Source organism: Nilaparvata lugens, chromosome 3, assembly GCF_014356525.2.
Source record: "Nilaparvata lugens isolate BPH chromosome 3, ASM1435652v1, whole genome shotgun sequence".
NCBI classification, from domain to species: domain Eukaryota; kingdom Metazoa; phylum Arthropoda; class Insecta; order Hemiptera; family Delphacidae; genus Nilaparvata; species Nilaparvata lugens.
The window spans coordinates 98,769,306-98,796,585 of NC_052506.1; the positions used below are offsets into that span (position 1 = coordinate 98,769,306).

General features: G+C 35.5%; 1 protein-coding gene across 3 annotated transcripts in view; it reads right to left on the reverse strand.

The window, feature by feature from the left end:
- LOC111048543 (uncharacterized protein PFB0145c) overlaps positions 1-27,280 on the reverse strand; it is a 138,175-nt gene that overhangs the window by 99,910 nt on the left and 10,985 nt on the right. Inside the window, exons 1-2 of one of the 3 annotated variants that reach the window (XM_039425266.1) lie at positions 13,190-13,347; positions 11,811-11,937 (exon numbers count right to left, since the gene is read on the reverse strand). The exons of 1 other annotated variant lie outside the window; for it this stretch is intronic. The gene's annotated coding sequence lies outside the window, so the exon portion shown is untranslated. Of the gene's footprint in view, positions 1-11,810; positions 12,386-13,189; positions 13,348-27,280 lie in introns of those variants that run through there. One more of the 3 variants, XM_039425265.1, reaches the window with a different exon arrangement.

Here is a 27,280-nt window from a genome sequence, read left to right on the forward strand (position 1 = left end):
AAAAAATAGCTGTTTTAAAGGAACAGCTGTCAGCTGTTTGCAAAGAAATTTGCTGTTTCTTGATGCAAAACAGCAATCTTAGAACTTTGCAATAATATCAGAAAGCTCTGGGAGGAAGGCAAAACTGTATCAGGTTTATTTATCGACCCCCAAAAGGCAATCGACACACTTGTCCTTGATCTGCTCAAAAGGAAACTTGAGGCCCTGCAAATAAAAGGAAAAGTTCTTCAATGACTGGACAACTACCTTACAGACAGAGAACAATATGTTGAAATAGACTACCAAAAACAAAATTGCATAATAACCTATAGATCCTCATTAAGACCAGTATACAAAGGGGTACCACAGGGGTCAATACTGGGGCCACTGCTGTTCCTGCTTTATATAAGCGATTTTCCCAAAACAATAGACTGTAGAAAGAGCAGTATACTATTCGCCGTTGACACCACCATCCTGATTCCCACCGAAAAAAACTAACACGATTGTGAAGGCAACGTTGAATTAGGCCGACCAGATATGCAAAGGACTGAACCTAGCTATGAATAAAAATAAAACTGTCCATATTCAATTCAAACCTAGGAAGAGTGACCCAGAGGAGCATACCGGCATCGACACATCTACAGTGAACTGTATCAAATTTTTAGGCATATTGATTGACAACAATTCAACTTGGCAAAACCATATTGACCAGCTCTGCAAGAGGCTCTCTTCCGCTGTGTTTGTAACGATCAAAAGAATAAGAAACATCACTGAAGAAAATAACGCATGGTACATAGCCTATCTTGTTTGCCTCTCATCTCAAGTACGGCATAGTGGCCTGGGTTCTGCTGCACAAACCAGCTTGGACAGAGTCCTGCGTATCCAGAAGAGAGCACTCAGAACTATACCAACAGGGCAACGAAAACTTATTTTGGAAACCGCAGTCTAAATTCTAGGAAATTCTGCAACGAATTCGTAAGCATCTGTGTGCCCACACCTTTAAGAATGAATCCGATGAATCATTGCAGGACACTCTTCACTCAACATGGTATACTGACTGTCATGTCATTGTATGTCCTCGAGGTAGTAGCCCTGGCTAAACAGACAAGCCCGATCCGGAGAGTTGAGCGACATGAGTACAACACAAAAACAACAACAACATAGACCTACAACAGCACAAGCTCAAGAAATAGAGCTGATTCACCAGCATACTCAGGAGCCCGCCTCTTTAACCTGTTAAGAAAGAATTGAAATAAATTTAGGACCATGGTGTTTTTGCACAAAAGCTCAAGAAATATCTAGTAAAAAGGCCTTATTATACGACAAGAGAGTTTACTGATGACCACACATATCAACAACATCTTAGATTATAGAATACTCTTCACACCTGATGACAACCCCAATAGAGGAGATCAAAACCTTTGACGATTCCCTGCTCCTAGGACCGTGAGGAAGACACCGGAAGTAAGTTAGTAAGTAAGGCATACTTAATCCCAGAATAACTTATCTGAATTGTAGGCGATTTCAAATAGCCGGCTGATCTCCTGATTTGCACACGAGTGTTCTTTTTTGAAATCCCATGTCTGTCAACCGTCCAAAGAACCTCCAGGATTAAAAAAAAAAACAATATACAGGTGAAAATTGTCAAAATTAATTGATATTAAATACCGTATAGTAGAAATAGGCACTCTCTGTGTGAAATTATGATGCCTCATTCTGTACCATAGCATAAAGCCTGGACAAACGTGCTTATGGGAGAGTAACTCTCAGCAAAAAATAAATGAATATTACATTAGGTAGAGAAGGAGTTATGGATAATAGATAACTGAAGGAGATGGTCAAAAAATTATTAGGTACCTATTTTTTAAAGTAATGTTTTTTGGTAGGGTACGAGATGAAGATGGCAATAAAGAGGGGGGCACTTTAGTTTATGGGCCGCAGAATCTAGCATTGAGACCTACATAGATCGATAGAGGAGATCAAGACGGGATCAACCATGTATAACATTGTTGTCGATTTCCAAGTATTAGCTGAAAAAACATGGTGAAAAGTTCAAAATTTTTATATCAATTTTTATTTTTAATAATTTTTTATGGCTACAAAATGTTTTAAACTAGTGCAATCTTATGTAAAGTTTGACGAGGAATCCAATGAAACTAATTTCAGGTTCGTAACTTCAGTAGTTTTTGAGATATTGCAAAAAATGTACAGAAAAATGCAATTTTTTTGCTTTATAAAAGGTTAACCTGTTTCCATGATGATTAATAGGTATTTTAAACTATCGGATTTAGTAGAATCATAAATTTTAAAGGAAAAATCTTCAGTCACTTGATTGCCTAAACACAAAATTGTTCAAGATATTTGGGCAAATAGAAATATTGCAACTCCATTTTTTTGCTACCTATGGAGAACTTAGGTTAGAAAAAGCTTAGATTGGGGAAAGCTTAGGTTAGGAGGAGCTTGGATCAGGAAAATATTAGGTTAGGGGTAGCTTAGGTTAGGAAAAGCTTAGATTAGGGAAAGCTTAGGTTAGGAGAAACTTGGGTCAGGAAAAGCTTAGGTTTGGGAAATCTTAATTTAGGAAAAGCTTATACTAGGAAAAAAAGCTCAGGTTAGAAAAAGCTTAGATTAGGAAAAGCTGAGGTTAGGAAAAGCTCAGGTTGGGAAAAAGCTAAGGTTGGAAAAGCTTAGGTTAGGGGGAGCTGGGTCTGAGAAAATCTTAGGTCAGGGAAAGATGGGTTAGGAAAACTTGCATTAGAAAGAGCTCAACTTAATAAAAGCTTAGGTTAGGAAAAAACTTAGATTAGGAAAAGCTAAGGTTAGAAAAAGCATAGGTTAGGAAAAGCTTAGGTTAGGGGAAGCTGGGTCTGGGGAAAGCTTGGGTTAGGAAAAGTTTGGATTAGAAAAAGCTTAAGTTAGAAGAAGCTTAATCTAAGAAAAGCTTCTAAATATATTATTATCTCAACTATTTTTGAAGGTATCAACTAAATTTTTTTTTATGAAAGAAGAAGGAAAAATAGGTGTTGCTTCTATGAATTTTATTTTGAAAAACTAATTAAAACATTAAAAAAAAAACCGTTTGAATTTCTGAAGTAAGACTCAACAATGAAGAATGAGGTTATGTTAACAATAGAGAATGAACTGTGAATAATGAAGCCAATAGCATACAGCTGACTCATAATTATTATGGCCGAATTAAAGATTTCAAAATAAGCGATTGCTCGAATGAATGTTCGCATCAATTCAACTTCTTCGAAAGTGATTGAAGAGGTAACTGCAGGCAAGCATGGACATTGGAATACAATATAATTGATTAATCGGTGAAACAAATAGAAATTAGATATTATTCAGAGGAGTTTTTCATTTTTTTTTTTTTAATGTTTATCAGAGATTGACAATGGTGTAATAACCGAAACCGGTCTTTCTAATTATCAATAAATCAGTGGTTTTTTGACAATTTCTTAGTCTTTTTCATTCAATATGAGGAGTTTTTTTATTAAATTAACATTAAGTTTCTAAAGCTGACCCTGAAACAGAACAGAAATTGGTAATTTTTGGTATATGTGACTAACAAAATTGTATCTCACAATATTGTATTGCACAACTGTAACTCAACTATTTTTGAAGATATCAATCAATTTTTTTCAAATTGAAGAGGAAGAAAAAATAGGTGTCGGTAATATAAATTTTATCCTAAAATACTAATTTAAACATTAAAAAATAAACAATTATGTTCTGGTCAATAATTTATGTCAGGTTCAAGTCATTTACATTTATAGTAATTAAGATGATTGAATAGAATAATTGAACATTGAGATAGGATTCAAGAGTTCAGATAAAGAGATTTTTCAAAAGTAGAGACTCTTGGAGTATGGAAAGAACTTTAAAGTTAAGAACTAGGAGTTGAAGAAGTGGTGAACAATGTACAAGCCATTACTTTTGATCACATTTTCTTATGACAATGATAAATTTTAATTGAATGAACTCTTGAATCAAGTCAAATAATTACTAACCTGAACAAGTCTGACCAAAGCTTACTGAGCCTGGGCCAAGACCAAATCTCCCCTAAACTAAGCTTATCGAATCTGAGATTTTCCTAACCTAAGCTTTTCCTAACCTTAGCTTCACCTAACTTGAGCTTTTCCTAACCTAAAGCTTTTCCTAACCTAAGCTTTCACTAACCAAAGCTTTCCCTAACCAAAGCTTTTTCTAACATAAGCTTTACCTAACCTTAGCTTCTCCTCACCTTAGTTTCTTCCAACTTAAGCTTTCCCTAACAATTGACTCTTTCCTAACCTAAGCTTATCCTAACCTAAGCTTTTCCTAACCTTTGCTTCTCCCAACCTAAGTTTCTCCTAACTCAAAGCTTTTCTTAACCTAAAACTTTTCCCAACCTAAGCTTTCACTAACAAAAGCTTTCCCTAACCCAAGTTTTCCCTAACCTAAACTTCACCTAACGTTAGCTTCTCCTAACCTGAGCTTTACCTAACCTTAACTTTTCCCAACCAAAGCTTTTCCTAACCTGAGCTTTTCCCAACCTAAGCTTTTCCTAACCTTAGCTTCTTCTAACCTAAGTTTCTCCTAACTCAAAGGTTTTCCTCAACTAAGCCTTCACTAACCAAAGATTTCCCAACCTAAGCTTTTCTCAACTTGAACTTTTCCTAACCTAAGCTTTTCCTAACGAAAGCTTCTCCCAACCTTAGCTTCTCCTAAACTGGGCTTTCCTCAACCCAAGCTTCTCCTAACCTTACCTTCTCCTAACCTAAGTTTCTCCTAACTCGAAGGTTTTCCTCAACTAAGCCTTCACTGACTAAAGCTTTTCCTAACCTAAGCTTTCCCAAACCTCAGCTTTACCAAACCTTAGATTCTCCTAACCTTAGCTTCACCTAACCTTAGCTTCACCTAACCTAAGCATTCCTAACCAAATTTTTTCCCAACCTAAGCTTTTTCCTAACCCAAGCTTTTCTCAACCTGAACTTTTCCTAACCTTAGCTTTTCCTAACCTCAGCTTCTCCTAAACTGAGCTTTCCTCAACCTAAGCTTCTCCTAACCTTACCTTTTCCTAACCTAAGTTTCTCCTAACTCGAAGGTTTTCCTCAACTAAGCCTTCACTAACCAAAGCTTTTCCTAACCTAAGCTTTCCCAAACCTTAGCTTTACCAAACCTTAGATTCTCCTAACCTTAGCTTCACCTAACCTAAGCTTCCCTAACCAAATTTTTTCCCAACCTAAGCTTTTTCCTAACCCAAGCTTTTCTCAACCTAAGCTTCTCCTAACCAAAGCTTTTCCTAACCTCAGCTTCTCCCAACCTAAGCTTTTCCTAACCTTATCTTTTCCTAACATGGGCTAACAGCTAACTTTAGATTATCCTAACCTCAGCTTACCTTTTTTTTTCCCAATCTAAGCTTTCCCTAACTTGTGCTTTTCAAACCTAAGCATTTCCTAATCATAGCTTTCCCTAACCAAAGCTTTTCCCAACCTAAGCTTTCACAAACCAAAGCTTTCTCTAACTAAAGCTTTTCCTAACCAAAGCTCCCTCTAACCTTATCTTTTCCCAACCCAACAGTTTCCTAACCTGATTTTCTCCTAACCCAAGCTTCTCCTAACCTAGGTTTCTCCTAACTCAAAGCTTTTCCCAACCTAAGCTTTCACTAACCAAAGCTACCCCTAAACTTAGCTTTTCCTAACCTAAGCTTACCCCAATTTTAACTTTTCCTAACCAAAGCTTTTCCTAACCTATGTTTTTCCCAACTTAAGCTTTTCCTAACCAAAGCTTTTCCTAACCTTAGCTTCATCTAATCTACATTTCTCCTTACTCAAAGCTTTTCCTCACCTAAGCTTTCACTAACCAAAGCTTTCCCCAACCAAAGCTTTTCCTAACTTAAGCTTTACTCAACCTTAGATTCTCCTAACCTTAGCTTCTCCTAACCTAAGCTTTCCTAACCAAAGCTTTGCCCTACTTTAGCTTATTCCTAACCCAAGCTTTTCTCAACCTAAACTTCTCCTAACCTAAGCTTTCCCTAACCAAAGCTTTTCCTAACCTTAGCTTCTCCTAACCTGAGCTTTTCCTAACGTAGGCTTCCCCTAACCTTAGATTTTCCCAACCTTAGCTTTTCCTAACCAATTTTCCCCCAACCTAAGCTTTCCCTAACCTAAGCTTTCCCTAACTTGTGTTTTTTTTAACCTAAGCATTTCCTAATCGAAGCTTTCCCCAACCAAAGCTATTCCTAACCTAAGCTTTCACAAATCAAAGCTTTCCCTAACCAAAGCTTTCTCCAACCTAATTGTTTCCCAACCCGAAAGTTTCCTAACCTAAGCTTTTCCCAATGTAAGATTTTCTCAACCTAAGTGTTTCTAAGCTAAGACTTCCCAACCGAATCCTTTCTATGCAAAATTTTTCCAACCTAACCTCCCCTAACCAAAACTCTCCTAACCTAACCTTTTTCAACCCAAACCTTTCTGAACTGAGTTTTTTATTATCCCCAACCTAGCAAAGCCTAACTCAAACTAACTGATAAATATACTCCCAATATCTATCAAAATAACTTTTCTGGTAGCAAAATTAATAGAGGACCAGGTAGGCTGAGTCGTGAATACAACTCGTCCTACCAAAACAATATGTAATGCGAATAATTGCAAAATCAAATAGTGAATAATTGTTATTTTTATTGTTGAATTAGTTGTGATTTAAGTTTCAAAATACATAAGTTGAATGTGATGTCAATTGTAAAGACTTTTAAATTGTGAAAAAACAAATTCAAAAAATAAAATGATTTTGTATTCAAAGGGTATATGTAACCCCAAAGTGGAATGCCAAATTGCACAGTCGACCAAGTGAGTGGGAGGGTATATGGAACCCCAAAGTGGATGCAATTTCGACTGTCAATAGAGACTGCAGACCTTTATCGGTAGATTCGATCGTAGGTAGAATTGTAGAACAGATTCGGTAGCAGATTGATTCGAGAGATGTAGAGAGAGATTGATTGAGTTTCTCAAAATCCAAACTGTGGACAGAGGAAAAGAAAATACCCTATGGTAAGAAAATATGTTGACTGTAGCAACAGCGCTCTGAACTACACAGAGTCCAGAGTACAAAGAGTTTGAAAACAAGAATATGAAATAAAGATTTGTAGAAACATCAAGCAATCTTGATGATCTTGGAATTTTGCAGAAATGCAATGGAAATCAAAATTCTAAATTGACATCTTTTAAAAAAGATTGAAATAGATGAACAATGTAAAATTGGAAAGAGCTTTAAACTAAATTCTAAAAATTGAGTTCAGAAAAGCATGTTCAAATTGAAAGTGAGGTTACACCTACCAGAAGTTTGAGATTCAAACACAATCCGTGAAGACATACAAGTTGTTTGATTGAATTAGGCCAATATTTATCGCAAATATGCCAATGAAACATGAAAGTACTGAATATTCAGCTGGAATAAATTCAAATTCGAAACTTGAAACAAGAGCTGGCCAATTCCCACATTCCGGAATCGAGTTGAAAACAAAAAAGCAGCACACCAGCGATACACAAACTGAGTGGAGCAAAACCTACCTACAACGGTTTCAGCAAGTGAGAAATGCAAGAATAAAGATACAAAACACAAATATTATTCAAAGGCAAGTGAAAAAGGACAAATTTGAAATTAATCAACTAATACTAGACAACAAATTGAAATTATTACAAAGATACAAATATTGAAAACAATGCAGACTAAATCTGCCAAACGTTGGCTATACTGGCAACGCGCTAAGTTCAAAGATCAAGGATGATGCAAATTGAGTTTTAACATAGACTGGGCCCCGTTTTGCAATTAGAAGAATTGTAAAACAAAGAAGAAAGAAAAAATATGTTAAAGAGATTTGCATCATTCGCTATCATCTAATGGCAGAGGTGCAACACTAGCAATAGAACGTTTGAAAACACCAGAGTCAGTTAGAACCTGGATGACTCTAACCTTGTCATCGGAGCCAGGGAAAACCTCTGTAATACGTCCAAGCTTCCAGAGTGTTGGTGGTGTCCCAGGATCCTTCAATAGCACAAGAGTGCCAACTTGAAGATTGGGTGATGAAGAAGACCATTTATGTCTTTTCTGAAGAGTAACTAAGTATTCTTCAGACCATTGTTGCCAAAATTCCTTTGTGACTTCAGCAAGTCTATTCCAACGTGCAAGAAAATTCACATGTTTGAATTTCTGCTCATGAGAAGGCAAAGCATTGAGTGGGCGCGCAATGAGAAAATGCCCAGGTGACAAAAATTGAAGATCAAGAGGGTCCTCAGACAATGGAACAATAGGTGAAGAATTCAAAATAGCTTCAACTTGTGCAGGAAGAGTACACATTTCTTCAAAATTCCAAATATGTTTGAAAGCAATAATTTTATATATACTCTTGAAATTTCTTATTCCTCTCTCCCACAGACCACCATGATGAGGAGCTCTTGAGGGAATGAAATTCCATTGAATGTGCAAAGATGCAGCTGAATTTTGAAGTATTTGTTGATTGCTAGGCAAGTTGAGGAAGTCACCTAACTCTTTGAGATCATTATTTGCACCCACAAAAGTGGTAGCATTGTCTGAATATATATTCCTTGGAATACCTCGTCTTGAGATGAAACGGGTGAGAGCAGCCAGAAAGACTGAAGTGGACAGCTCTGATACTACTTCTATATGTACAGCACGAGTTATCATGCAAATGAAAAATGCAAAATAGGCTTTACCAAATGTCCATGACTTTGGACCACCAATACGGAGACTAAAAGGTCCAGCATAGTCTAGACCAACATTCATGAATGGAAAATCAATATTTACATGCACAGAGGGCAATTGACCCATCAATTGTGCAGCTTGAGTATGAGTGAAACGAAAATACTTGATACACTTTCGCAGAACATTCTTAACAGTACGCCTTGTTGATGGTATCCAGAACCGTTGTCTGATTGCAGCCATGGTTGCTTGCACACCAGCATGACACAATTTGTTATGATGATAAAAAATCAGTGCCTTGGTGAATTTGTGATTGGCAGGAAGCAATATCTGATGCTTCAAATCAAAATCAATATTAGCATTAGCTAAACGTCCTCCTACTCTTATGAGGCCATCAGAGTGAATGAACAAAGACAAAGAATGAAACTTACTGGAGGCATTCAACTCATCATTTGCACGTAAAATTTCCAACTCCTTGTGGAATGCTTCAGCTTGAATGGCCTTCAATAGATGAATTTCAGCATCTTCAATTTCATCAACTGAAAGGGCGTCAGTACGGCGATCAGCAACTTTCTGACGAATGTTATGTAAAAAACGCAGAACATAAGCAGTGACACGAATAATTTTAAAACTATTGGAAACACGTTCAGAAATAATGGATAAAGGTGAAACAACTGCAGTATTTACAAGAACTGTATTGGGAGCTAGAATAGCTACATGAGAATAGAAGGGGCTGGTGGCCCCTGGTTCCTCAGGGGCTGGTGGCGGTACAGGGTGCATGTGACCTAAATCATCATATTCCTGCATAAATTCAACATATTGAGGTTTGAGCTCAGGTTCTTTAAGAAATCTTTTTTCCAATGAATGGAAACGTTTCATAGCTTGAGTCCTTGAATGACCAAGGGTGGCAAATGAATCCTTGTGAGGTAAGGACACTTGGAAACGACCATCTTCATGCCTGATGGTATTTTCTTTGTAGTGTGCTTCAACCCTAGCACACTCAGGAGAGACAGGAATAACTGAAGAGACTTCTTCCAGCTTCCAGAAGGTTTCCAACTGATTGGAGACTTCAGCTGTGGAGACAAAATTGGTAACAAATTGATTAGATGATTTTTTGAGTGACACTGATTTAGGTAATTGCAAGAGCCAAGAACAATCCAGCCAAGTTTTGTATTTTGTAGGATTGGAACATCAGGTGACACAATAATTTGATTGCCAGTCATGATTGCGGCATAAACGTCAATACCCAATAGGATATCAATTTTCTTAGATTTATGAAAATTTGGATCTGCAAGTCGAATATTGCTTGGAATCTTGTAATAGTTAAGATCAATTGTGACACGAGGAATACATGAGGCAAATTTCTCAACAACAATACATTCTTGTTGCGTTGACCAAGTATGATCAGATGATTTTATTAATACTGAGTGAACAACTGTAGATTTGGCTTGCATACTGGACACTCCATTAATCAGATTAGTTACATGACGAGAAGGAAGAGCTAATCTATCAGCCAACTCTTGAGTGATGAGTGAACAATCACTTCCTGTGTCCATTAAAGCATTACATGCAATTAATTCACCATTTGAACTAACAACCAGAACCTCTGCGGTAGGTAATACTTGAACTGATGACTTATTATTAGAAATGATGGATGAAGCAGCATGTGAAACAACTGTTGTTTCTGAATTATCAGATTGTGAGCTAACTGAATTTGATGCTGAACATGAATGGGCACTAGAAACGGTGCACTCATTCTGAGACTGAATCACATTAGAAACAAACAACATTCTTACCTCCTGAATTGCTAGTAAAGGAATCATGTAGAACAGTGTGATGTCGCTTATCACATTTTTGGCATCTCTTTGAAGAGCAGTTGTGATTGTCAGTGTAAGGATTAAGGCAATTGAAACACAACCCTTTCCTTTTGATTGCATCATAACGTTGATTGATGGGAATCTTTGAAAAATTGACACATTTGAAAATCCCATGAGATCGATCATTGCAAAATTGACAGGATACTGATGGCTGAAAATTATTCAGAGTATTATTTTGAGCAAAAGGACGAGTATTTTGCCTAACATTGGGTGCATTTGAAGTAGCTTGAGTAAAAACCTTTTGATTAGTTGGTGGATTTGAGGGGCTATGAGATGAAATAGCATCCATTACCTTACATTGATTTTCAAGAGATTCCCACAGTTTATCCATAGTAGGGATTTCATTTATTTCAATGCGTTTTTCCCATTCGCGCAAGATATTAGAGTCAAGTTGAGAAGTGATTTTTTGCATGTAAAGTAAATCTTTAATTTGAACATCCAATTTGAGCGCTTCTAAAGCATTAATGTGACATTTACAGTGATCAATGAAAGCTCTAAGAGATTTGGAACAATTTTTCTTGAGTGCTGGGGGTGATTCAATACCTTGAATGTGGGTACTTGCAATTAATCTGGGGTTATTGTACCTCTGTGTAAGCAGATTCCATGCAAGCTCAAAGTTTCCATTCCCTGGAGGAATATTCTGAATGCGTGCAAGGGCTTCACCACTGAGAGCTTTGCGCAAATAATACAGCTTTGTAGCTGGAGCCAAAGTTTGGTTTTCAATAACCATATTGGAAAAGGTATCACGGAATTCAAGCCATGAATCAAAGGAACCTGAAAATTCTGGTAACGGTACCATTGGTAATTGTAGACCTTGATAAATAGGCATAGTGGGTTGCAAAGGCAGAGAATTGACATTATTAGCAGTCACTGAAGCAGATGGCGATTGATGGTGATGCTGATGTCCCATTGCCAGTGCTTGAAATGTAGCAACTTGCTGCTGTGAATCATAATTTTTCAAAATTGTATTTACATTAGCAATTAACATTAAAAATTTTTCTGTGACAATTTGATGTTCATTGTCATCAATGTCATCTGAATCAAATTCCAGGCTTATCTCATCATAACGCTGCTCAAAGTTGAGCAATTTAGTTTTGACTGCTAGTAGTTTTTGAAAATCATTTTCATCATTGATTTTAAAATTGAAATATTCAGTATAAAGCCAAGATAGATTTTTAATGATGCCACTTCTCACAGTGAGAAGGCTGTTTCGTTTGCCTTTAGGAGGCATATTGAAAATTGGAATGATACCTCAATTGAAAATGTTCGACCTCCTCTTACACTGGATGGCTACTGGTGTTGTATCCAATTGTTGGGAACAATGACATAAGTGCTTGGTTGAATGTATCAGTATGAGCAACTCCATACAAATATTACCCTTGAACATACAGAAATAAACACTATGAATAAAAGTATAAGACAATAATCATTACACAAGTGATGTAAAATAATGAATAAGAATGAATGTATTTTCTAAGCATATGTCAATATGAAGTATCCGGCCCGGAGGACCAAACTTATAATGATAAATATACTCCTAATATCTATCAAAATAACTTTTCTGGTAGCAGAATTGATAGAGGACCAGGTAGGCTGAGTCCTGAATACAACTCGTCCTACCAAAACAATAGGTAATGCGAATAATTGCAAAATCAAATAGTGAATAATTGTTATTTTTATTGTTGAATTAATTGTGATGTAAGTTTCAAAATACATAAGTTGAATGTGATGTCAATTGTAAAGACTTTTAAATTGTGAAAAAACAAATTCAAAAAATAAAATGATTTTGTATTCAAAATTTTGAATATTATTCAATGTCCTGAAATGACAAACTCTTTGATTGCCTTTGTAGGCACAGCTCATAAGTAAGATAAATCTATATAAGTAAATGAACAATAGCAGTATGAATGATAATGAATGAATGAAAATAGACAGATGAATGAATAAGAATGGATGATATTACAAATTTATGATGAATATACAATTACTCAACCTGAATATCTTGAGGATGTCGAAAGCTGTCGAAGATTGTAGGCATTTGTAAGAAATGCTCCGGCAATGGAAATCATCATCACCATACCGGCCAGAGAGTGGGAGGGTATATGTAACCCCAAAGTGGAATGCCAAATTGCACAGTCGACCAAGTGAGTGGGAGGGTATATGGAACCCCAAAGTGGATGCAATTTCGACTGTCAATAGAAACTGCAGACCTTTATTGGTAGATTCGATCGTAGGTAGAATTGTAGAACAGATTCGGTAGCAGATTGATTCGAGAGATGTAGATAGAGATTGATTGAGTTTCCCAAAATCCAAACTGTGGACAGAGGAAGAGAAAATACCCTATGGTAAGAAAATGTGTTGACTGTAGCAACAGCGCTCTGAACTACACAGAGTTCAGAGTACAAAGAGTTTGAAAACAAGAATATGAAATAAAGATTTGTAGAAACATCAAGCAATCTTGATGATCTTGGAATTTTGCAGAAATGCAATGGAAATCAAAATTCTAAATTGACATCTTTTAAAAAAGATTGAAATAGATGAACAATGTGAAATTGGAAAGAGCTTTAAACTAAATTCTAAAAATTGAGTTCAGAAAAGCATGTTCAAATTGAAAGTGAGGTTACACCTACCAGAAGTTTGAGATTCAAACACAATCCGTGAAGACATACAAGTTGTTTGATTGAATTAGGCCAATATTTATCGCAAATATGCCAATGAAACATGAAAGTACTGAATATTCAGCTGGAATAAATTCAAATTCGAAACTTGAAACAAGAGCTGGCCAATTCCCACATTCCGGAATCGAGTTGAAAACAAAAAAGCAGCACACCAGCACTACACAAACCGAGTGGAGCAAAACCTACCTACAATGGTTTCAGCAAGTGAGAAATGCAAGAATAAAGATACAGAACACAAATATTATTCAAAGGCAAGTGAAAAAGGACAAATTTAAAATTAATCAACTAATACTAGACAACAAATTGGAATTATTACAAAGATACTAATATTGAAAACAATGCAGACTAAATCTGCCAAACGTTGGCTATACTGGCAACGCGCTAAGTTCAAAGATCAAGGATGATACAAATTGAGTTTTAACACTAACAAATGCAGTCCAGCCCAACCATTGAGCTCCCTCCAACCTAACTCATGCATATGAGTTCTAGACACTAAAAAGTTCATTAGGTCATCATATTTAGGAATGACATCAGCTATCTTACTTTCAAACTCAAGTCGAGTTCATTTATCCAAATGGTTTAAACACAGCGATAACAGAATAAAGTCACTCAAATCGGGAATCTGCTGTGTTTTGAGAGCAGAAATACAAACAGAATGAGTGTCAACAAATGTTCTTAATGACAAATAATCGGGCTTATCTATTTGCTTAAACTCTGGTAACTGATCGATGTAATACGAACATAATCTTCTTGGATTCGAGTATCTGTCGCACAACTGAGTGTAGGCGATAAGATAATTTCCATTTGATAGAGACAAATGAGCTATCATTTGAGTGGCTGAGCCTGACACATTGGATTTCAGATAATGAAATTTTTCTATATCTGAAAGTGATCTGTTTGTATGAATAATCGCATTGAACATGTTCAAGAACTCGATCCATTGTTCAATATCACCATTAAAATTAAGCAGCTTTATTTGTGGTAAATTGATGTTAGAACTAGGATTGGTCTGCTGTACAGTTTCAATTGTTGGCTGTTTACAAAATGAAGCGTACCTTCAATAGAGTTCAAGAAACTTCTCGCCCATAACATCATAATTCTCATCAACTGAATCAGTTAATAAAGCAAGTTCTGTGATGTTGTCTTGAATTGATTCGAATGTTAGAAAATCATTTCTTAAATCTAGAATCATACGCTCAGAGGGATTGTTTGATAAGGATTTGATTGCTGACTCTATTTTGATAATAATTCTGTTTCTTCTTATTGTTGAAAGCTTCAACTCCATAGTGGGATCCTCAGCTTTGACTGTAACATTGATATTAGTTTCCTGGGTGGTTGCATTTTGAGTTGTATAGTGTAAAATACGCGATTCAGTGAGCGAGGTATCTCCATGGTCTGACTTTTTTTTTTTTTTTTGTTAATGAGAGGAAGTGATACTGAAACGGTTGCGAAGTGCGTTGCAAACAAGAACAATACACAATGTGCAAGGAATGGAATAAGGAAGGTTGATACAGGCCTTGTTGTGGTCGTCTGCTTGGCTCTGTTGCGTGAGTAGCTCTCTCTCCTTCCTGCACTTGACGTTGATTGATTCACGGGATCGATCACGTGACACTGATTAAACCGAATTTTGCCGATCATTAACGAAGTTCGATAATTGATTGATTTTGAAATAGAAACAAAATCCAAAATGTCCGACTATGGCTTGGGTTGAAACTTTGAAATTCAATAACTTTTGAACCGTGCAATGCATTGAGTTGAAATAAATGGAATTTTTACTTTGAGTTCACACACTACCGAATCACACAGCTCAAAACAATGGGACTTTAAAATTTAAAAACATCTAAATAACACGACACGTACAGACACTGACAATGAGCGGAATGCATTTCCAAAAAACACTGATCTAATCTGACTCGAATAGGACCAATTATGGTGATTAGGAACAGAAATTTTACAAGTGGAGGACCGCGGGTGAACAAAAGAAAAGAGCTGTGTGATTATAAACGAAAACTTACTTGAAAAACTGAAGAAAAATGCAGTTGAAACCGGGGCTTCAAAGCAGCAATGATGTTGTAGCTTCGTGCACTTCATGCCAACTGAAACTGGAGGGGGAAGCTGCTTTTGGCTGCTTCCTTCTACGATGAAGAGGGAGGGGTGGGGGTAAAGAAGGAAATCACCATAACTGTCTTTACCAACCACATATATATCCTTTTTTAGAACAAAATGTCTCTTCTCCATTGCCTCACAATCATCCAAAGCACAGATTTTCACAAGCATTATATTGTCACAAAAAGGTTCTGTAATAGGGACAAGATTTGAGTCATCCTGCACAAACAGTTCTTCCCCAGCAGTGTAATCAATATTTCCAATGTTGTTGTTGGACAAGTTTTCTGATAGAAGCCACAAATCAAACCGCTCATTGGTAGGCTTGATTTTATTACCACAGAGCATAGGCACATTAAACACCTTAGAAGTATCCATGTTTACTGCACCGTTGCCACTATCAAACTGAAGGAATACAGATCAATGCAGTGGTATTTATAGTAACATTGTTGAGGCAACAGGATTTGGATGCTGTCAAAGACTGGTCATGTGACATGTTGTGTGATCATGTGACAGGGGGAGGTGGAGTGGGGGTCGTTGAAACAGCCTTCGTTGAAAGTATAGTAAGGTGATTTCTTACCTATATGAAATTCATTCTGATAAAGCTATTGATTTAACACATGCTGATTCGATTGCTAAGATACTCGGTTTTGATAATGTTGTTTTGCAAGCAAATAAATGGCATTATTCCCAGCATTTGGTTAACATAACAAGCATTGGCAGTATTGTACTCGAGTGTAATTTAGCATGTGGTAGTTACTCTGATGGAAAAAAAAAACATATAATCTACGAATTTTTGCCAAAGGTTCCTAGCAGTTATTTAATAAACGAAGTACCATCACCAATTATTTATGTATCTTTGAATACTCATATAGGTAAAAAATCACCTTACTTTACTTTCGGCGATGCAATTTCAGCGACCCCCACTCCTCCCCCTATCATGTGACCTTGTCTCCACCCATCACTGCTCTTAGCCTGGATGATGTCACATTGGATTACAACCTTCTCTGCTCACATTTTCCACTATTTACAATACCTTAAATTAAATACAAAATACAACTCTTTCCTTATGTCTACTAGGGTTATGCTTCAGAACATCTAGCTTAATTCTAATTTTATAGTTCAAATCAATGTTAGAGCTGTCAAATTCCTCCTCTAACCAATAGTTAGACACATACAATTCTTCCAGGTTCTCAAACTGTAAAATATACCATATCTTGTTTCTATTGTACACTTCTTTTATTGCAATAATGACCAACTCTGTACCTTCTGGTAACTCTTCTTATCTTTTGCACTGTCCTATTTTTTCTTTCCCTTTAATTTCCAGCATAGTAATGTTGTTGAATTGCTCCACTTCTGTCTGTGTGAATGGGGTGTCTTCCAAGTTTTTCCATACATCTGACAAAAATTTTAGATTTTGTATTTTTGGAAATGTGTTACCATTATAGCTTGTCATGCCATTGGTGGTAGTTTCACAAATAGTTTCTCCCCTTGGTAGACAAATAATTTCTTTTTGGTCATTGTATGGGATTACAAAATAACCCACTTTCTTAAGGTCTTCTATTGCATTGTATGCATTTAGAAAAACATTTTTGTGATACCCTTTCACAATGTACACATGTTTCGAGCCTTCCTTTTCTCCTAAAACACCTAAATATGGAAATTTTCCCTTATTATTTACAGAAAATGGAGAGTTTCTTCCTCCTCTTGTCCTGTTTTGTCCTCCTCCATTGTCCTCCTCTGTCCTCTGTTCTCCTCCTCCTGAGAAAAAAAATGAGAGAGGAATGAGGAGAAGGGGGGAGAGGTCAATGTCAACACTCAATGTCACAATAATTTTCTTTATTTTTAAATTATTATACATACATCAAAGCATATCTATGGTCAAATCAAACAGAAAGTTACTCTTTCCTTATTCCTACTGGGTGTATATTTAAAAATGAATAAGTTCTTTCTGTCACATTCGCTCAGTTTGATAGTAGCAGCGAAGCAGTGAACATGGCTTCTTCCAAAGTGTTTAGTGTTTCTCAGCTCTGTGGTAATAAAATAAAGCCTACCAATGAGTGGTTTGGTTTGTGGCTGTTGACAGAAAATCTGTGCAATGACAACCTTATTACAGACATTGGGAAAATTGATTACACTGCTGGAGAAGAACTGTGCAGGATGAATCAAATCTTGTGCCTATAACAGAACCCTTTTGTGACAATATTATGCTGGTAAAGGTTTGTGGTTTGGAGGACTGCCAAGAACTGGATAAGAGACGTTTTATTCTAAAGAATATGTGGATCATTCAATTTGTACTTGAGAGGAAAATTCTCCAAAATGGTGTCAGCTAAGCATGGAGTTAAAGCAAAGTTGCCTTACTTATTGGACAGTGGAAGCGATATGTCAAAGAAGATTCTACAACTGCTTGGGGAGGACAACTATAGAGAAGTGCAGCAGAAGTAACTTACTACAATCCAGTGGGGATACCATACAAAGTAGAGCTTGCTGATGTCCCCATTGCTACATTAATGGAGGAGTTACCAACAATATTGGAGCAGCTTAGGAAGGAATATTTCTATCTTCTGGACTTGGACATAACACAGGACTTTGCTGGAATATTTAACAAGAGTGGAATGTGTGATTTTCTAACTCCAAATCATTGTTTTTGTTTCCAAGGAGAATATAAAGAAGACTATAATGTAATTGTGAATAATGATGGAACTGTTGGAATTGATTGCTTGACTTGGGTTAATAATAATGTGAGAGTAAAAATTTATAATAAGTTTATTTGTCAAATGACAAGCCCTGAAGTAAATAAGCAGCTAGGTAACCATATTGTAGACTTTATTGCCTGTCCAGATACAAGATTATGTGAAACCTTTCAGGGGTGCTCACAAGGGGGGGGGGCATGGCACAATTTGCGCCATCAACATTTTTGGGGGGGGGCATGATTTTTTTTTATATTTTATGTCAACATTTTGAATCATGGCTGGAAAATCAAGGTATTAAATAGAGATATCCCAATGTAGTTAATTTTAATACTTTTTCCCACCTTTACAATGTTATATTTTGCAAAGTTTAACTCAATATAAAGCATAAAAAAAACAATTGATAATATGTTGTATGCAGGAATTCTAGTAATTTTAAGCCTATGAGTTTGAAGGTAAATCTTTGACGAAAATAAATTATAGCTTCATCATCCACTATTATTCTGATTTCCTTTGCTTAATTTTAATTTTAAATGGTCCTGTATTTGAGTTTCCTTGCTGTTGCAACCTAATTTTCTTAAAAGCACACTGATAAGTTGAATTGTAATGTACATTTTATTCTAATCATTATTTTAATTTCGAAGGTGTTTCATGATGATATTAATGTCTCTGAAATGGGAATGAATTATGAACAACATCGCAAACTCTAGTGAATTTGACAGAAGAAAAAACTTCTCTTGTCAAAAATTTGTGAAAAATATCAAATGAAGCCAATTTCAATCTTTCAAATTTACACTCTATTTAGCACACAGTGATCAAGTAATTATTGTAATGCTTCATTACTTTTTTCTGTTTTGTATAGTCCAGTCAAATGGTCGTTTTTCAGGAAACAGCCCAAAAGAATTTTTTGCGACAGTTCTATATGTATTTTGAGGCTTTGAGGCGCTGAATGCTAATCTGAAATTTGCTGACATGCCAGAGGGCGGCTTCACTCCCAAAACACCCCAAAATTTCGGACTTTTTTCAAGTTTTCCATTTAATCTTGAGAACCTTTAACTTTTCGAGAAAAAGCATTCATAAAAAGCATAGATAAATAGATAAACAAATTGAAGATAATAGAATTTTCAATAAATTGAGTGGTCGTGCAGGACTCTATGAATTTTGATTCTGGAGCTAAGAGTTTTCAAAAAAGGGGTATTTTTTAAGGGGTTTTCAAAATTATGCAAACCTACCACTTCTACCCTATACAACTAGGATCTTTTTCTAGTAATGATAGAAAGCCACACATCAAGTGAATTGATAATATTAATTCTGAACAGAGTTCCTTAGGTACCTATTTTTGAATTTGGTAGTGGTGGGAGGGGGAATACACCCAAAAATAGAAAATCATGTCCCACAGCCAAAATTCAAATTTTCATTATAATACCTTTTCATGGCCTTCCTAACAAAAAAGAAACATATTTCGGTTGAAATCACCTTACGAGGGTTATGTTCTATGAGAATCACTAGTTAGATTTCAGTATTTCCTAGTGGGGGGCACACATAAGGATACGTCCAGGATCAAAACTTCAAACACTTATAACTTTTGACTGAATGATCACATCTCCTCGTACTACAGCTCGTCCATATCAGCTCGTCAAGGCGGTTGAAAATCATGTATCATCCCACTAAAATTTGTTTAAAAAATAGGAAATTCCTCCTTTAGTGTATTTTAGCCCATATTTCAATGCATAGAAAAATGACCAATTTCTATATTCAAAACTTTGTGTCTCGGTAACTAAGAATGATACTTGGTCTTGATTTAGAGAAAATTATCTCCTCTTTTATGTGAGGTGAATGATTTTTGTAAAAATATAATCGTGAAGTAAGATACGTTTGATTCAAAAAACTAAGAAATTTGCGATATTTTTTCATTTTCACAGTCTCGACAGTTTTTTGATATAAACAGTGATGCAAGATCTATTAAGTCAACTCAGCTTATAGAGCATGAAATTTTCTCTCATTTAAGACCAATCGCAAGTTTCTATCATGTATTGTACTCATTTCAGAGACTCTTTAATAACAGTAAAATCACAAGAAGAGTGAGAAAATAAAGAGCATCATTCAATTGGCTGTAACTTTTTAACGGTATTGAAAACAGAAGTATAATTCATGGGAGTGAAAAGAGGAGAAAATTCATCACAAACTCGACTACTTTTTGGATTTTTTATCTGAAGTGTTCCACAAGATACGCAATGTTGCATATGCGGAACTGTGAAAATGGGGAAATATCACAAATTTCTCGCACATTTAAAGTTGTGTATCTTGTGGAACACTTCAGATAAAAAATCCAAAAAGTAGTCCTGTGCGACCAGTCAATTCATAGGAAATGTTATTATCTTTGATATTATATAGAGAATGCTTTTTCTCGATAAATTCAAGGTTCTCGAGATTAAATGGTAAACTTAAAAAAAGTGGAAAATGTTGGGGGTGAAGTCGCCCTCTGGTGTGTCAGCAAATTTCAGATTAGAATTTAGCACCCCAAAATACAGGTAGAACCATCAAAAAAAATTCTTTCGGGGCTGTTTCCTGAAAACGACCATTTGACTGAACTATAAGTTGTTATCCTATTATATTGAGCAAGCAATTTCTGTATATCTGTTTATATTTTTCTATTTTTATATCTGGCTATCTGGTTATATGGTTATTTATGTTCAACGGATCTCGGAAACGGCTCTAACGATTTTCATGAAATTTGGAATATAGTAGGTTTATGATATCAAAATTCGATTGCACTAGGTCTCATCTCTGAGAAAACTCCCTGAAGGACATGGAGAGGATAATTCATCCTTGGAAAAACAGATGATGATTCCATCATCTGTCGATAACAGAAGATGCGTGTGCCATTGTGGGAGATCAGCTGTGTAATCAATTAGCTTATCGTATCTCGCGAGAAATCTAGAAATTTTAATTGACTCGATCAAAATACAATAATCTGATTTGTTGACATGAGATGGTATATATCATAATATTCAAAGTTAATTATTATTTTACAGTTCTAAGTGATTAGTGAGTGTTATTTTGTTATTCAATTTGGTATGTAAACAATCTAAATTAGAACTTTTATGTTTTCAAATATTTGGACTGAAAATTTCACTTGAATTCAAGTGTATGAAACATAACCTACTTTTTGGAATATTAAATATTCCAACTATAAATTTTATAGTGTATAAATCAAAATTCGGGGAAGAAAAAGTTTTGAGCTGTGCCTGTTAGTCCTTCCCCAACCATTCCAAAGAATTGAGTTCTGTTTATCAATGAATAAATAACGAGCAAAGCTGGGTGCCCCGATATTTGGTATTAATAGATAGAATTTACAAAATGTACTTGTTCAGATGATATCTTTATTCCAAAAACCGAACCATTTAAAGATACATTTTGTTCGACTTGTGTTATTTACTCCTGTAATGTTAAAAAGTAAATACTACCAACAACACAACATCAGTGACAACCTGTTCCAATTTATGATTAATATCCGGGCACCGAGCTCCGCTCTGGAGTACCTACAAAAGCATATAAAAATTATTACGAAAGAAGAAATTATAATGAATATTCATAGTTCATACAGAAAGGTTCTATCTAATCACAGTGGATTGAGATTAATTCTCAGAGGAATACAAAAATTTCTCTCACAAAAGCATGTTAAATTTCAATCCTGATTAATTCCACGTGAACCAAATCACAGAAGACCATCTCAAAAAGATAGCTTATCTGATTGGTTCTACTGGTATTAATCAGGATTAAAATTTAAACGGCTTTTGTACAACTGCCACTCACTACCTGATTGAATTAGGTAAAAAAGTTTAACAGCTGAGTCATAATTTTGTCGCTCACTCACTTCCATCATCAACAGACAACAAAATTATCAGCTGTTTTTCCAAGGATGAATAAATTCTTTTAATGTCCTTCAGCAAGTTTCCCCAGCGAAGAGAATCAGTGCAATCGAATTTTTATATTATTAACCTACTATGTTCTGAATTTCGTGAGAATTGTTAGAGCCGTTTTCGAGATCCGGTGAAATACAAACATATAAACATCTAAACAGAAATTGCTTGTTTAATAGTATAGGATTTAGAATACCTTAACTTGCTGACATTATATATTGTATGAATAAAATCGTTCCAAATTTGTATGAATGTTCACCAAAATTGCTATGCAATATTCTTTTGCAATAAAAGAATATCAATTATATTATTATTCAACTTTTTATAAGTAACCTTCACATTTAAAAAGCAAAGCCACCCTTACTTATCTTTTAATATCCTAAGAAATATTTGTCATGTAGTTTTTCCTGATGTAATATAGTACTTTTTAGTCCTCCTGAACAAGACCGGGTGCACTGCTAGTCTCAAAAATAATATCAAAAAGATACTCCATTTCTATTTTGAAAGAGATAAGAGACGATGGTATATATTTTTACAATATTATGAAAACATAAAGAATTCCTCACAAGAACAAAGGTAAATAATGGCCTTTGGAAGATTATAATGTAGAATTAGAATTGGGGTACTTTGGGGGGGGGGCATTACACTTGTAATGGGGGGGGGGCATTACAATTGGATTGTGGGGGGCATGCGCAATTGCCCTTGGGGGGGCTGGGCACCCCTGAAACCTTTACCTCTGACTTGGCTAAAATGCATGGTATTACTCGTTTGGAAGCAACAATTTATAACTACAGCATTAGAAATAACTATAGCTCTAATCAATTTTACCCTATTCAAGATTGCTTGTCACTCTTAAATGACAGTAAGATTCATTTCCAAAATGCTGCTATATTTTCTGTATCCTTAGCTAAAATGTGGACTAAACTGACAAACAATTTAAAGAATAGCTGTTGTTTGGTTTTTAACAATCTCTTACAATATGTTTACTGGGGAAATGGCAATACCAAGAAATTGACTGTAGTACAATTAAATCTGCCTACCAATCCACAACAATGAAATAAAATAATATCCTATGTAATCTCTGCATTTAGCTTTAATCTACTACCCATTAATTATGTGGAAATTTTCGAGGATACAGACAACAAGGACAATATTAGTTTTATACAAAAGTGTTATATTAAGAGTGGTGATACTTATTTCTCCAAGTCAACCACAGCTTTCTCTACAATATCCAAAGAGTTTAACCTAGAGGAGCTAGGTCTTGTAAAAACGAGTAATGTAACACCACAAGTTTTGAGAAAAAGAACAAATGTTAACTCTAAGCTTGCACCTTTTCCTGTGAAGGAGATAGAACCTCTGTCTCCAATCACAATACTATCTACCAGAAAGTGTAAGCTAGAGTTGGATGAGATTAATCTCAAACATAGAAAGGTAGAGTTTTTAGAGGCTACAGAGAGCATAAAGGAGCAGCACAAACAACTTAATTTGAGAAGGAGATTGAGAATTTGAGAGAGCAACTTGAACCATATTTTTATTCACATTGGTGGAATTTTGAGCCTAGTGGGGTTTATAATGTGACTGCATTTTCTGTAAATAATAAGGGAAAATTTCCATATCTAGGTGTTTTAGGAGAAAAGGAAGGCTCAAAACATGTGTACATTGTGAAAGGGTATCACAAAAATGTTTTTCTAAATGCATACAATGCAATAGAAGACCTTAAGAAAGTGGGTTATTTTGTAATCCCATACAATGACCAAAAAGAAATTATTTGTCTACCAAGGGGAGAAACTATTTGTGAAATTACCACCAATGGCATGACAAGCTATAATGGTAACATATTTCCAAAAATACAAAATCTAAAATTTTTGTCAGATGTATGGAAAAACTTGGAAGACACCCCATTCACACAGACAGAAGTGGAGCAATTCAACAACATTACTATGCTGGGAATTAAAGGGAAAGTAAAAATAGGACAGTGCAAAAGATTAGAAGAGTTACCAGAAGGTACAGAGTTGGTCATTATTGCAATAAAAGAAGTGTACAATAGAAACAAGATACGGTATATTTTACAGTTTGAGAACCTAGAAGAATTGTATCTGTCTAACTATTGGTTAGAGGAGGAATTTGAGAGCTCTAACATTGATTTGAATTATAAAATTAGAATTAAGCTAGATGTTCTGAAGCATAACCCCAGTAGACATAAGGAAAGAGTTGTATTTTGTATTTAATTTAAGGTATTGTAAATAGTGGAAAATGTGAGCAGAGAAGGTTGTAATCCAATGTGACATCATCCAGGCTAAGAGCAGTGATGGGTGGAGACAAGGTCACGTGATAGGGGGAGGTGTGGGGGTCGCTGAAATTGCATCGCCGAAAGTAAAGTAAGGTGATTTTTTACCTATATGAAAAACAAAAGTAAACGTAATGGGTTATCTTGTTTTCAATCCATGTTCAAATAAGATGTGTACGCACAATGTCATTAGAGAGACGAACGTTAGAGCGTCAACACCTAAAAACAAATGTGCTTTATTAGCTAAAAGTGTGAGAATATTAGAAAAGTTAGGTTTTATAGTTGATTGGCGGAATGTCAGGAGGAGGAGCTGCAATTAGTGAAATTCTGGACGTGGAGACAGAGCTTCAGTTTTATAATGATGTAACCAAATTCCAATTTCACACTCATACAGTTTATTTGGGACAAGAAATGAAAAACTCTGACTAGGCACGTATGGGCATAAATTCTTTAGATGTCTATCCTTTACCTTGCAAATCATTAATTTATATTTATTGAGAGAACGGTTAGCCGTACAAAACCGGGAGCAGTGGCAGCTGACCCACCGGTTGTGGCAGTCTATAAATTAAGCAGTAACATAATCGGTAACCTTTTTGACGAAATATGATATGAATTAGCAGGTCAACAAATTTCTAAATCAAGATTGATTGGATTAACATCTACAATTAAAGCTATACTTGTGAAGAGTATGCTTGATAAAAACACATATCAGTTGGCTGGTTTTGACAGAGCAGGATATGCGCTAACAGATAATAAATTCACTTTCTGTGTACCGCTGAAATTAATCCTCCTGTTTTTTGAAGATTTTCAAAGAATAATTTTAAATTTGAAACAGGAACTTGTCTTATTGAGGTCACCAATGGACCTAAATTGCATTGAGTCCACGACTGGAACAAGTGTTAGTGTGAAAATTACAAAACTGCAATGGAGAATGCCCTACATAACTTTAGAAGATCACATAAGACTGAAATTTTTGAGACTGCTCGATGTTGACACTCTGCTGAAATTAAGTTTCTGCCATTGGGAAATTTGTGAATTACCAAATTTGCAAAATTCACTTAACCATTCTTGGGCAGTCTGCACGACATTGGTTTTTGATAGTCCAAAATACATTATAATTGCATTTCAAACCGATCGAAAGAATAAAATTAAAAAATCAATATCTAATTTCGATAGCTGTGATATTTACAATGTGAATTTATATCTGAACAGCAAGTATTATCCATACGAAAATCTGCTAGGTAAAAAGGAACTAATGTACAGAATGTTTCTAGATTTTGCTCCCTCATATTATAATCATACAATCAATAGTGAACTTGGAACAGAAATCAACTTTAAGACATTTTGTGATTCAACACCGCTGGTTGTTGTGGATTGTTCACACCAAACAAGTCATATGAAATCTTTGACAGATGTTTGTATTGAAATGGAATTTCATAATGCAGTACCTGCAAATACTTCCGCTTATTGTGTTTTAATTAGCGATTGTGTGATGGAGTACACACCTCTGATGAGCATGGTGAAAGAAGTTCAGTAATTTTATTGATAGAGTGTGCTGCGTGCAATATTATATAAGGTGTGCACCCTGACAAATTTGGCTCATTATCAGTTTCACCTTTGAACAGGTAACATGTAAAATGTCCTATTCTTTGTGTTCTGATATTTTGGAGAGTAAGAACAAAGTGCGAACTCGGTCTATTGGTATCCAGTGTGATCTCGATTCTGATAGTTTCTATTATGAGCCAAGGTGCAGTACACTGATCCAGAAGCCACAGGAGGAGGAGGAGCAGAAACGGGAGGAGGAGGAGGGGGAGAAAGACAGATGATTCGATGAGCCTGCCAAACAGAAAGAAGTGGACAAGCAGACAACTACAAAAATTGCTACAGTTGATCTTCACTGGTTTAAACAAGATTGTAATCAAATTATTGTGAAAGAACTTGCCATAATTGATCAGTTAAATAATTATATTGTATTCCATTTCAAATTGCCATTTGCAAAGACAGAATTGAGTGCAAAATTGTATAACGATGTAACATGGTTAGAACGTCACTATCATAAAATAAAATGGGAAGATGGAGATTTAGAATACACTGACTCATTAATACATGATTACCTTGTAGGTTATGAAAAAATTTTCTCAAAAGGAACTGAGAAAGCAAAGTTTTTAAGAAGATTTGATACTAACGTTCAATGTATACCAGAGGATTTTGCAAAACCCAATTTCAGCTTTTTCACTAGTTCATGGTGTTATGGTGTGTGTAACATTCATAAAAATAGACCTGATGGAAGATGTGTTTTGTTCAGTGCTCAACATTATAATTCTTTGTTGTTCAAAAATATGTATCAAACAAATAATTTCATGTGTGAAAACAATCGAATGCAAAGTATGAAAATGGCCGTAATGTACACAAATTCGCAGAAAAGAAACTTTGCTCATTATGGATTTTTCTACAACAGAAAAGAGATTCAGTGTGTTTATTGCATGCATGCATTGAGACTGCATAAAGCATGTACATGTTGCCTGTCTACAATTAATGAAGAAAGACCGCTTAATTACTCTATAATAGTCCCAGCCTACACTTAGTCTTGTTCATTCGCTTATCATGGACCCGAGAAAGTGGTTGGCTGCTGACAACAAGTTGGAAGTGAGGTTAAAAAACTGTATTGATTGGTATGATGAGTGTGAAAGTGCAATTAGGAAATTAACTCGTAAAAATTATAGTTTGGCGAAACAATTAAAAGACATTTTTCTAAGCACGGTTGATTTGAATGACATAAGAGACTATCTATGTTATTATCGTCCTCATAATTTGTGTATAGATGAGCTAATTGAAATTGAAGATGAAATTATGAATAGTTGTAGTGAAATGTGTAGGCTAAATAAACTTTTTCTGTGTTCAAATGATTTTTCATTCCAATATTCCTCTCACTTTTTAGTTTGGTAGCAGCTCAGAGCTAGAGCTGATAAGACCAGCACGTGTGCCGCTATCTTTTTATAGGAGTGAGACACGCCCCCCACAGCTATCTGTTGATGCTAAC